Genomic DNA, 11,623 nt, shown 5'->3' on the forward strand with positions numbered 1-11,623 from the left:
TTGCAAATTGGCAAACAGTAAATCAGAAAAGATAACTTTTAACATCAGTAACGGCCATGTTACTTTTTATGTTTTACATATTTAGCTATTTAGCATTTTTTTATTTAATAACGTAGATGATTCACTTTTAAGGACATTTTCCATTGTTCAAGATGGTAATTTGTTTTAATTATGAGACCAAATAGAAAAATGAAAAAGGCGTAATATTCATACGCCAATAAAAATCTAAATAATCATAATAATAATTATAAATATATTAAATAAATGATTTAATTGTTAAATCTACTTTAATTGCAGAAACATTCTGGAGACTGAAGACATAATGCAGTACTTGCCAGAGAATACCTTAAGGATGCAATTTAACATCAGTTTTAATCCCTCCTAGAAAAAATGATGTCAAGATCACATATGTCAAGAAGGAAGAAAAGGACTTCCTCCGATGGAGAACGAAATCAAAGTAAGCGGTATGTGTGCTAATATCCTCTCTCCACAGGTGACTTAGGGCGCATATTTTAGTTAATCACCCAGTGGGAGTTTGAGCGGATAAATTTCTGGTATTCGCCTTGGTACTCGAATTCTATTTAAAAATAGCTTTTCAGTTTTATCTCTCCCCTTAAAATGACTCTGTTATTGACGAATGCTGCGTAATATAGTAATAACAATAACCCAGATTCATCAAGGAACATATGCAAAACAAGTTTTTTTTTTCGAAATCACTTTTTTGACCTAATCATTCCAGTATTCAAGGCATAATCTGTTGCTCGTGTGTTTAATGATGGTAAAAAGTAGTGAAAATGCAAAAAGCATGAATTGCTGTGACCAGTGTATTAGTATAGAGAATAATTGTATGAATTTATAGTAAAAATAGGTAAGTAATGATAAAATCCATTTTCTTCACAGATAATTAATGGATCCTGAATGGAAAAAACAGCCCCAGGAAAAACCTAAATGATGGATTTTATCATCTCTTCACCTCCTTCCGAGATAATAAAATGGAAAAATATGAGCGGGAAGAATGAACAAAGACACTTCCTCCGATGGAGAAAGGAGTTGGAGCAATGATTTGGTAAGAGTTGAATTCACTTTTACAGATATTTTCCGTTGTTTATGTTGGTGGTTTGCGTTTATTCATCAGAAAAAATTGAAAAATGCAAAAAGCATCACCTGATGTGACTGATGTTATATTGCTTAATTAGAATAATAGTAATAAATATAATAAATAGATAAATTCCTCTTTCTTTATAGATAATTTGTGGAGACTGAAGAAACTTACCGCAAAAAACATGAAGGATGGAAATTTTCATCACTGTCACTCACTCCTTGATGAAACAATTACAAGATTATGGATATCAACCCCCTGAAGAAAGAAGTATGAAGAAAGCTTTGGGCGCGTGTTTTAGTTAGGCACTTAGCGGTGCATAACGTTGCGTAGTTAGGGCCCTTAAGGCAACCCGCCGTGGGTTTTTACGCGGTTTTGGTGGGGAGTGTATTATGTTTATGTGTACTAATCCCTTCTCTCCACAGGTGACTTCAAGAAAAGATCATGGATGTCAAGAATGAAGAAAGAAAAGAGAAGACTTCTTTGGATGAAGAAAGAAGTTGGAAGGAGGCTTAGGGCACGTGTTTAGTTAGGCACTTAGCGGTGCATAACGTTGCGTAGTTAGGGCCCTTAAGGCAACCCGCCGTTGGTTTTTACGCGGTTTTGGTGGGGAGTGTATTATGTTTATGTGTACTAATCCCTTCTCTCCACAGGTGACTTCAAGAAAAGAAGATCATGGATGTCAAGAATGAGGAAAGAAAAGAGAAGACTTCTTTGGATAAAGAAAGAAGTTGGAAGGAAGCTTAGGGCGCGTGTTTTAGTTAGGCACTAAGCGGTGCAAAGCGTTGCGTAGTTAGGGCCCATAAGGCAACCCGCCGTGGGTTTTTACGCGGTTTTGGTGGGGAGTGTATTATGTTTATGTGTACTTATCCCTTCTCTCCACAGGTGACTTCAAGAAAAGAAGATCATGGATGTCAAGAATGAAGAAAGAAAAGAGAAGACTTCTTTGGATGAAGAAAGAAGTTGGAAGGAGGCTTAGGGCGCGTGTTTAGTTAGGCACTTAGCGGTGCATAACGTTGCGTAGTTAGGGCCCTTAAGGCAACCCGCCGTGGGTTTTTGCGCGGTTTTGGTGGGGAGTGTTGCATGTGTTTGTGTGCTAATCCCTTCTCTCCACAGGTGACTTCAAGAAAAGAAGATCATGGATGTCAAGAATGAAGAAAGAAAAGAGAAGACTTCTTTGGATGAAGAAAGAAGTTGGAAGGAGGCTTAGGGCGCGTGTTTAGTAAGGCACTTAGCGGTGCATAATCTTGCGTAGTTAGGGCCCTTAAGGCAACCCGCCGTGGGTTTTTGCGCGGTTTTGGTGGGGAGTGTTGCATGTGTTTGTGTGCTAATCCCTTCTCTCCACAGGTGACTTCAAGAAAAGAAGATCATGGATGTCAAGAATGAAGAAAGAAAAGAGAAGACTTCTTTGGATGAAGAAAGAAGTTGGAAGGAGGCTTAGGGCGCGTGTTTAGTTAGGCACTTAGCGGTGCATAACGTTGCGTAGTTAGGGCCCTTAAGGCAACCCGCCGTGGGTTTTTACGCGGTTTTGGCGGGGAGTGTTGCATGTGTGTGTGTGCTAATCCCTTCTCTCCACAGGTGACTTCAAGAAAAGAAGATCATGGATGTCAAGAATGAGGAAAGAAAAGAGAAGACTTCTTTGGATGAAGAAAGAAGTTGGAAGGAGGCTTAGGGCGCGTGTTTAGTTAGGCACTTAGCGGTGCATAATCTTGCGTAGTTAGGGCCCTTAAGGCAACCCGCCGTGGGTTTTTGCGCGGTTTTGGTGGGGAGTGTTGCATGTGTTTGTGTACTAATCCCTTCTCTCCACAGGTGACTTCAAGAAAAGAAGATCATGGGTGTCAAGAAGGAAGAAAGAAAAGAGAAGACTTCTTTGGATGAAGAAAGAAGTTGGAAGAAGGCTTAGGGCGCGTGTTTAGTTAGGCACTTAGCGGTGCATAACGTTGCGTAGTTAGGGCCCTTAAGGCAACCCGCCGTGGGTTTTTACGCGGTTTTGGTGGGGAGTGTTGCATGTGTATGTGTGCTAATCCCTTCTCTCCACAGGTGACTTCAAGAAAAGAAGATCATTGTGTCAAGAATGAAGAAAGAAAAGAGAAGACTTCTTTGGATGAAGAAAGAAGTTTGAAGAAGAGGCTTAGGGCGCGTGTTTTAGTTAGGCACTTAGCGGTGCATAACGTTGCGTAGTTAGGGCCCTTAAGGCAACCCGCCGTGGGTTTTTACGCGGTTTTGGTGGGGAGTGTTGCATGTGTATGTGTGCTAATCCCTTCTCTCCACAGGTGACTTCAAGAAAAGAAGATCATGGATGTCAAGAATGAAGAAAGAAAAGAGAAGACTTCTTTGGATGAAGAAAGAAGTTTGAAGGAGGCTTAGGGCGCGTGTTTAGTTAGGCACTTAGCGGTGCATAACGTTGCGTAGTTAGGGCCCTTAAGGCAACCCGCCGTGGGATTTTACGCGATTTATATTTTGGGGTAGTGTTATTTATTTGTTTGCTAATCCGTTTTCTCCCCAGGTAACCTCAAGAGAGAAGAAAGAAGACAGAAGAAAGAAGACAGAAGAAAGAAGAGAGAAGACTTCCTACGATGGAAATAGGAAATGTGGCGACGCTTAGGTCGTGTTTTAGATAGGCACCCAGGGTGCAAGTGTTTGCGAGATAGGATCCCGCCGTGGGATATTACGCTTTAAATATATGGGGTAGTGTGATTTTATTGTTATTAACCCGTCTTTCCACAGGTCTTGCAATATCGTGGAGTATAGGCCTGAAGGGAGCCTGAAGGGGACCCAAGGGGAATCGCCACGTAAAATAAAGGATAACGAGCCGATTGCACGGCCTCCTGGGCTCGGCATGGAATGTGCAAATATGTTGTTCTAAAGTTTTTAGTATTTGATTAGAAAAAATGAACTTCTGCTTTAAGAGTGATATTTTTTAAATTATTAATTGTTTAAATTACTAATAAAGTACTAATAAAAGTGGTCCATCCAAAAATTTGAATGAAACTTCTTTCATGCAACTTGAGATGTTGTTCATAAAAAAAATTTGTTTTTCAATGTACATTTTTTTGGATTTTAATAAATTATTTCAGCTATTTTGATTTCTTGCTTTTAATTAGGTGTTTTCCCTTTTCCAAATTCTTTACAGTGACTCTTTCATATTTATTGATATTTTTATTCTTATGAAATAAATTTCGTTAAATGTTAAGGAGAAATTAACGTTGGAAAGCTAGAATTGTTGTCGATTTGAGGATGCTAGGAGAAAACATTTATCATCCACGTTACTGTTTCACGCTAAAGCTTTTGTGTTCGTACCCTGTGTTCTAAATTCAAGGTAATAAATATTTTTAAAAAACTTCACTATTTACACCTTTATTTATTCTACACCTTTAAAAACCTTTCTACACCTTTAACTGTATAGTTATATAGTAAAATGTGCAGGGAAAAAAAATGAAAAGTAAAAATTGCTCGTTATACAGAAGCGAAGCGCCCCGATAAGATTGAGAACATCATAAGAGAAAAAATTAAAAGTAAAGGAAGTGCTTGTTATGTAGAAGCGAACTCATTAGTATAATATATAATATGACTAAAATGCAACTCCTTTTATTTCAAACAAATACCTTTCCCTCCAAATTTCCCTCAAACCAAAATTTCCCTCGACTAAGAAGTTACATTTTAGCTATGGGTAATTACATTTATTCAAGCAAAACAACACTCCTTTTCGGATAGATTTTTTAAATTGATTAAATTATCTAAATACGTAGAAAACATTTGAAGTAAATGAAGTGCTCGGTAAATAAGAGCGAACCAAACACCTTCGGATTTTCAAACGAACACCTTTATCACCGTACCAGTTGGCCCGCACTTTGTTGAAGTTGGTACATTGTTGTTACCAAACACCTGCGGATTTTTAAACCAACACGAAAATACCATTACCAGTTTGCGCTATTAAGTTACATTTGCTGCGATTGAAAGTTGCATTTTCGGAGTGGGTAACTTAATTTATTCAAGCAAAACATTTTTGCCTGGGTAATAGATAATAATAAGATTATCAAAATTATTAGAATAAATTAAAAGTAAAAAAGTGATCGTTAGAAAGAACCGAACCAAACACCTTCGGATTTTCAAACGAACACTTCGATTAAGTTGTTATATTTTAGTTTCGTGTAACTTCATTTGTTCAAGGAAAATTTACATTTTTGTTATATTTTTAATTTTGATAAGATAAAGAAGACATGAAGAGAAAAAAAATGAAAAGTAAAAAGAGGTATAAACCGAACCAATCGATCGAACCGAACCAAATACCTTCGGATGTTCAAACCAACATCTCAACCATCATGCCACTTGGCCCCCTTCATCATTTGATGAAGTTGTTAAATTTTTACCTTACACATTAACCACCATGGGCACCAACCGTCCTTTGATGAAGTTTTTACATTTTATGTGTGTTGATTAATTCAAGGGAAAAAATACTTTTCGTTATATTTGGACATTCAGTACATTAAGAATATATATGTAGAGAGAGAGAGAGAGAGACAAAAAGAGTGAATTACATAAGAATGTACATAGAGAAAAAATTAAATTAAAAGTTCTCGTTACATAGGAGCGAACCAAACATCTTTGGTTTTTCAACACCTTGCTTGGCACTTGTGTGGCTCCCTTTGGTCATGAATACCAACACTTTTTTCAATATATATTTCAATTTGATTAAATAAAGAAATCATAATTATAAAAAATTACATGTACAAAAAGTGCTCGTTAAATAGAAACGACACAAATACTTCGGATTTTCAAACAAACACCTAAACCAACCTGCCAATGTGGACCCCCACAATCTTACACTGGGGTCACTCCATTTATTCAACTAAACCAATATTTTTTGTTATATTTTTAAATTTTATAAGGTTACGAAAATAATATGAGCACAAATTTTAAGTAAAAAATGGCTCGAGCGAACGAACCACCTTCGCATTTTCAAGCTAACACCTTAACCACCCAAATCCAAATTATGAAGTTTAGTTATAGGTAACTTCATTTATTCAAGCAAAACAGCCCTCTTTTTCAGTTATATTTTTAAAATAGTTTAAAAAATTTTCTACGTAATCTAAAGTAAATGAAGTTCTTGGTAAATAAGAGCAAACCAAACACGTTTCGGATTTTTAACCCAAATCCGTGGTCTACTTAGACGATTGGCTACTATATAGTGAGAACAAAATGTGCGGTTTCCAAATAGGTAATTACCTACAGGACACATTAGGTATCACCATTAATTTCGCAAAGTCTATATTAATACCGACTCAACGAATCAAGTACCTTGGGGTTAACATCGATACCTGTGCCCAATCGCTACAGCTGACACCCAAGGCAGTAAATAGGGTTACCACTCTGATTCCAATCTTAACCCGTCTGAGACAAATAGACATACCCAAGGCCGCGGGATACCTCGCGTGGATCGCATGGATACTACGTCTTCCCACCTTCATGATTACGCAAGGATACCACCGAGACGACACCTACTGGAAGGCAGCTTTGGACCAATGGACAGTCACCTTACCAGTTTGCTCCATTGAAAGCTACTGCGATTGAAAGTTACATTTTCGGAGTGCTTAAATAAAAAGCGAAAACTCAGAATTTATGCTCGAGGACAAAAGATAAACGTAATAAATGACTATCGAAAATTTTTTTAGATTGAAAATGTGCACATATTTCCATAAATTATGCATAAAACATGTTAAATCATTATGAGTTTAAAAACCTCCATACTTGAGGTTTTTAAAAGGTCCATTTTTCAGTTTTTTTTATTTTTCTCATTTCAAAATTAAGTGTGCCCATTAGTTCCTTTGACTTCAGTACGATATATTTGATCCTGAAAAATACCCTGCATAAAATAAAAAAGGACCCTGCATTTATTCAAGGAAAACAATACTTTCTCCTGGTAATGGTTTTAAAACTGATAAGATTGTCAATCTGTGTAGAGAAAATATTAAAAATAAAAATATCACCCCTTATAAGATAGCATTTCCGTTCCCTTGTGATTTCTAGCCAACAGTTGGCCGCTAGTCTGAAAGTAGATTTATTTTTGAAAATAGTAAGATTAATCAATGAAAATAAAAAAAATAATTAATAAAGAGAACAAAAATAAAGTAAAAAAAGGGCTCTCAATTCAAAGGGCTCAAAGAAAACAATACTTGTTTTTGGTTAAATTTTAAAAATTGATAAGAATTAGAAAATATTTCGCGAAAAATATATTAAAAGTAAAAAAGATATTGCTATATAGAACCGACTCAAACACCTCCAGCTTTTCAAACTAAGACCCGACCCCACCAACCAAGCAACTAGCCACAAACCAACACCATCATCCTTTTTCCTGAGGTTTTTAAAAGGCCCATTTTCAGAATATTTTATTTTTATCATTTCAAAATGAAATGTGCACATTTCGACCGAACCAATCACCTTCGACTTTTCAAACCATCACACAATCCCACCAACCTACCAACAAACCACAAACCAACACTTGGCCTTCCTTTGATGAAGTTGTTATATTAAAGGTTTGCGTAACTTCAAATATTCAAGGGAAGAAAATACTTTTTTGTTATATTTGGATATTTATTAAATTAAGAAAATATATACAGAGAAAAATTAAAAGTAAAAAAGTTCTCGTTACAAAGGAGCGAAGCAAACACCTTTCGGTTTTTCAAGTTTACCTTTACTTCTCCCCCATTAAAAAAGTGAAAGTACAAAAATTGATTTTTAACCAAACTAAACGCTTACGGGTTTTCAAGCCAACGCCTTAACCACCCTAACATCGATGAACTATTTACATCTTTAAATTCAAGCTATTTATTCAAGTAAACCAAAACTTTTTTGTCATATTTTTTATTTGATAAGGTTACGAAATTATAATGAGCACAAATTTTAAATAAAAAATGTCTCGAGCGACCGAAATACCTTCGCATTTTCAAGCTTACACTTGAACCACCCAAATCCAATAATGAAGACCTGATTTATTCAAGCACAACTCTCTCCTTTTCGGTTATATTTTTAAAATTGATATAATTTTTTCTACGCAATCTAAAGTAAATAAAGTTCTCGGATCTTGGAAACACCTTCGTATTTTTAATCCAACACCAAAACCACGTGCGTAAGGAAAACAATACTGTTTCCTGGTAATAGTTTTAAAACTAATAAGATTGTCAAACAGTGTAGAGAAAAACATTAACAATAAAAACATCGCCCCTTATAAGATGTGATTTTCGATCCCATCTAGCCAACAGTTGGCAGCTAGTCTGGAAGTAGTTTTATTTTTAAAAATAGTAAAATTCATCAATGAAAATAATAAGAAATAATCGATAAAGAGAAAAAAATTAAAGACTATTCCAGACTAGCGGCCAACTGTTGGCTAGAAATCACTAGGAAACGGAAATCCTTTCTTATGAGGGGCGACATTTTTATTTTTAATTTTTTTCTCTACACTTTTTTCACTTTTCTCTCTTGTCTCTCTCTTTAACTCTTGTTAACCATTACCAGGAAAAAGTATTGTTTCCCTTTAATAATTGAAATCTTTATAATATTGCTTTCAGGATCGAATATTTCGTATTAAAGCAAAGGGGGCCATTTGATTTTGAAATGAGAAAAATAAAAAATTCTAAAAATGGAATGAATACCTTTTAAAAACATCAAACACTCTAAAACAGAAGAATGATGTTTTATGCATAATTTAAAATATGCATAATTTAATGCATAATAAGTGCGCATTAACAATCGAAGAAAATTATCGACAATTATTTTTTACGTCAATTATTTGTCCTGGAGCATAAATTCTGGTTTTTGTTCTATATTTTGAAACCCATCACCGTTGAAACATTTTTGTTCAATTTTTTTCCGATCAAATACGTATTATGGCACTATTGGCACTATTAATTTTCATTTTGAAATGAGAATGACGTTTTATTTTTTATGGGTAATTTATGGAAATATGGATTTTATGCATAATTTATGAAAATATTCCCAGTTTAAAATTTAATGTATAAATCAGAAGATAGACAATCTTGCAGACTACTACATGACAAGCGATCCACAACCATTGGTGAGCGCATTGGAAAATTTGTCCTTGACTGACTGGCTAAACTAAAGCTTGAACATACGTAAACTGATGTTACGCATTCCCAATCGACTGCCATTCCCATATCTAGTTCTTCACGTGCATTTCTAACATTTCCTCCACGCAAACGTTGAATGCAATGACATTCTAAAATGAAAAGGCGAAAGACTATTCGTCAACTGTTTGCAAACACTTTATATCCCATTTATGTAATTTTTCCGGAATGTGAAGAAAAAAAAGGTTCGCGGAATGGCAACCGCAGATGAAAGGTGTAAGGAGGAGGGTGCAACGCGGTCCCCTGGCCGGGGGAATGACCCGGATCCGGGCTCCGCCTTCCATGACAGCCACCCCCCCTTCCCTTCCCCCCACACCACCCCACACCCCCGGCGACGACGACACCTTGCGTGGTCCACATTGGCGGCCCCCACGTCGAGGGGCGGCAGCACATCACGAAACAATTCGCCCCTCGACCGTATGGAGCCCCAACCACCAAAGCGACGGTGTCGAAGCTGCCTTTTCCCATCACCGGCATCCTCTGTGACGTAACCAATTAACTCAGTCATTTCGCTGACGATAGGGTCAATTACCGAGATGCAAGCATCGATGTATCGGATTGAAGCTCCTCCTAGCGACCACAACAATATACGTAGATGATTGGAAGCGTTGTCTCCGATTAAATCTGAAATAATGCTCAGCGACGAATATCAAATATAAATATTTAATCCTTAAATTTAATGAGAAAGTTAAAGAGAGGTGTTAAATTGCTCTAGTTAGACCTCATTTGGAATATGCCGCAAGTATTTGGGATCATTTGGAGAAAATTTGGCATAAAGAATTAAATGGATTCCAGAGAAAATCCGCCAGATTCGTCAAAAATTGTTATGATAAGAACAATTGTAAGCAAAGCAGAACAAATGAAGTTTGACAAGTCACTTGGGGGATTTAGGCTGGGAGCCGCTTAGGTACGATGAGAACAAGCGAGACTTTTAGAAAGGTTCAGAACAAACGAGTTGAACTATGAAACTGAAGGAATTATTATAATGTCCCCACACTACTAAGATAGATCAGACCACGAAGATAATAGAGATAGACGGATACAGATATATAAAAATACTCACTCTTTACCCATATAATCAGGAATCATAATAGTAAGAAACAGACGTAATTTTATAAATATTAAAAAACATTTAATTTACATGTCGTAACAAAGTTAAACATTACAAAGGTATCAGGTATATTTGTAGGTGAATGTGTATGTTAGTTGGTGGTTTGAGTGTTTGCACATGCGTGGTGTGTAAGTATTTTTGTATGAATGTATACCACGATTTGTTTGTGGATTGTATAAATTTGTGGCTGTTGTATGCGGTTATTTTCTGAATTCGGGTGGCGACCTAACCCCCCCCCCCGCCACACGCCCTTGCGGCGGCTTGTGGGGTGTTAATTAGATGTGGATGTAAACCAAAAAAGACTCGGGGGGGGGTATTAATTAGATTGGCGTACCAACTGAATGAAGGCGCCGAGACGTAGCTCCTCCTCGCTAAGAACTCCCACGCTAAGGCCCACTGCTGAGATGAACATGAGTATTAATTAGCCCATTAATGCACGCGTGTGAGGATGTCAGGAGTGCGCTTGTCATACTTCTTTGAAAAATGAGTTTTCTCCCGGGAATCGAGGTCAAGTACAGCGGTCCGTATTTCTGGTGACAGCGTGATACGGATTACTATTGGCAAACAACAAGGGACCGATAAGTTAAGATCCAATGACATTGGACGGCGCCATTAGGCCACCTTTGGCACTCCCTTTCCATAGTGCATAGATATGTAACTAATTTGAAAGTGAGACTCATCGATAGTCAGCAGTTATTGATGAAAAACCAGCACGGTTTCCGAAGGGGGAAATCCTGCGAGACACAAATTTCGCTTATTGTTCATGACATCTTGGATTCGGAAGAGAAAAGGATCGAGATGATGTGGTGGCTATCGTACTGGCTTCCCACCCAGAAGGCCCGGATTCAAATCCCGGCGGTGTTGAATATTTTTCAGAGGTATCTCGATCCCTACTTGAGGTGCTTTGTGGAGGGCACTTTGAGTGAGTACGCCGTCCGTCGGATGGGACGTTAAACTGCGGACCCCTTGGCGCCTTTCGTTATTAGAGCAGGCTAATGCCGACGCCGGGTTTCTCTCCACCCTTCATCCTTTCCTGTCCATCCCTAATGGCGCAAATGACCTTAGCTGTTGATCGCCTCTCCTAAAATAATAATACTACTCGGAAGATATCAAAGTAGCCGCGGTTTTTCTGGATTTTAAGACAGCTTTCCACGCAGCAACTCGTGGAAAACTACTCGCAAAGCTAGGAGCCTATGGCATAGATAAAAATACTCCGGACTTCATTGAAGACTCTTTGAATGGTCGGATGCAAAGAGTAGTCGTAAGTGGTGT

Source organism: Hetaerina americana, unplaced genomic scaffold (genome assembly GCF_022747635.1).
Source record: "Hetaerina americana unplaced genomic scaffold, ioHetAmer1.1.p SCAF_37, whole genome shotgun sequence".
In the NCBI taxonomy this organism is placed as follows: domain Eukaryota; kingdom Metazoa; phylum Arthropoda; class Insecta; order Odonata; family Calopterygidae; genus Hetaerina; species Hetaerina americana.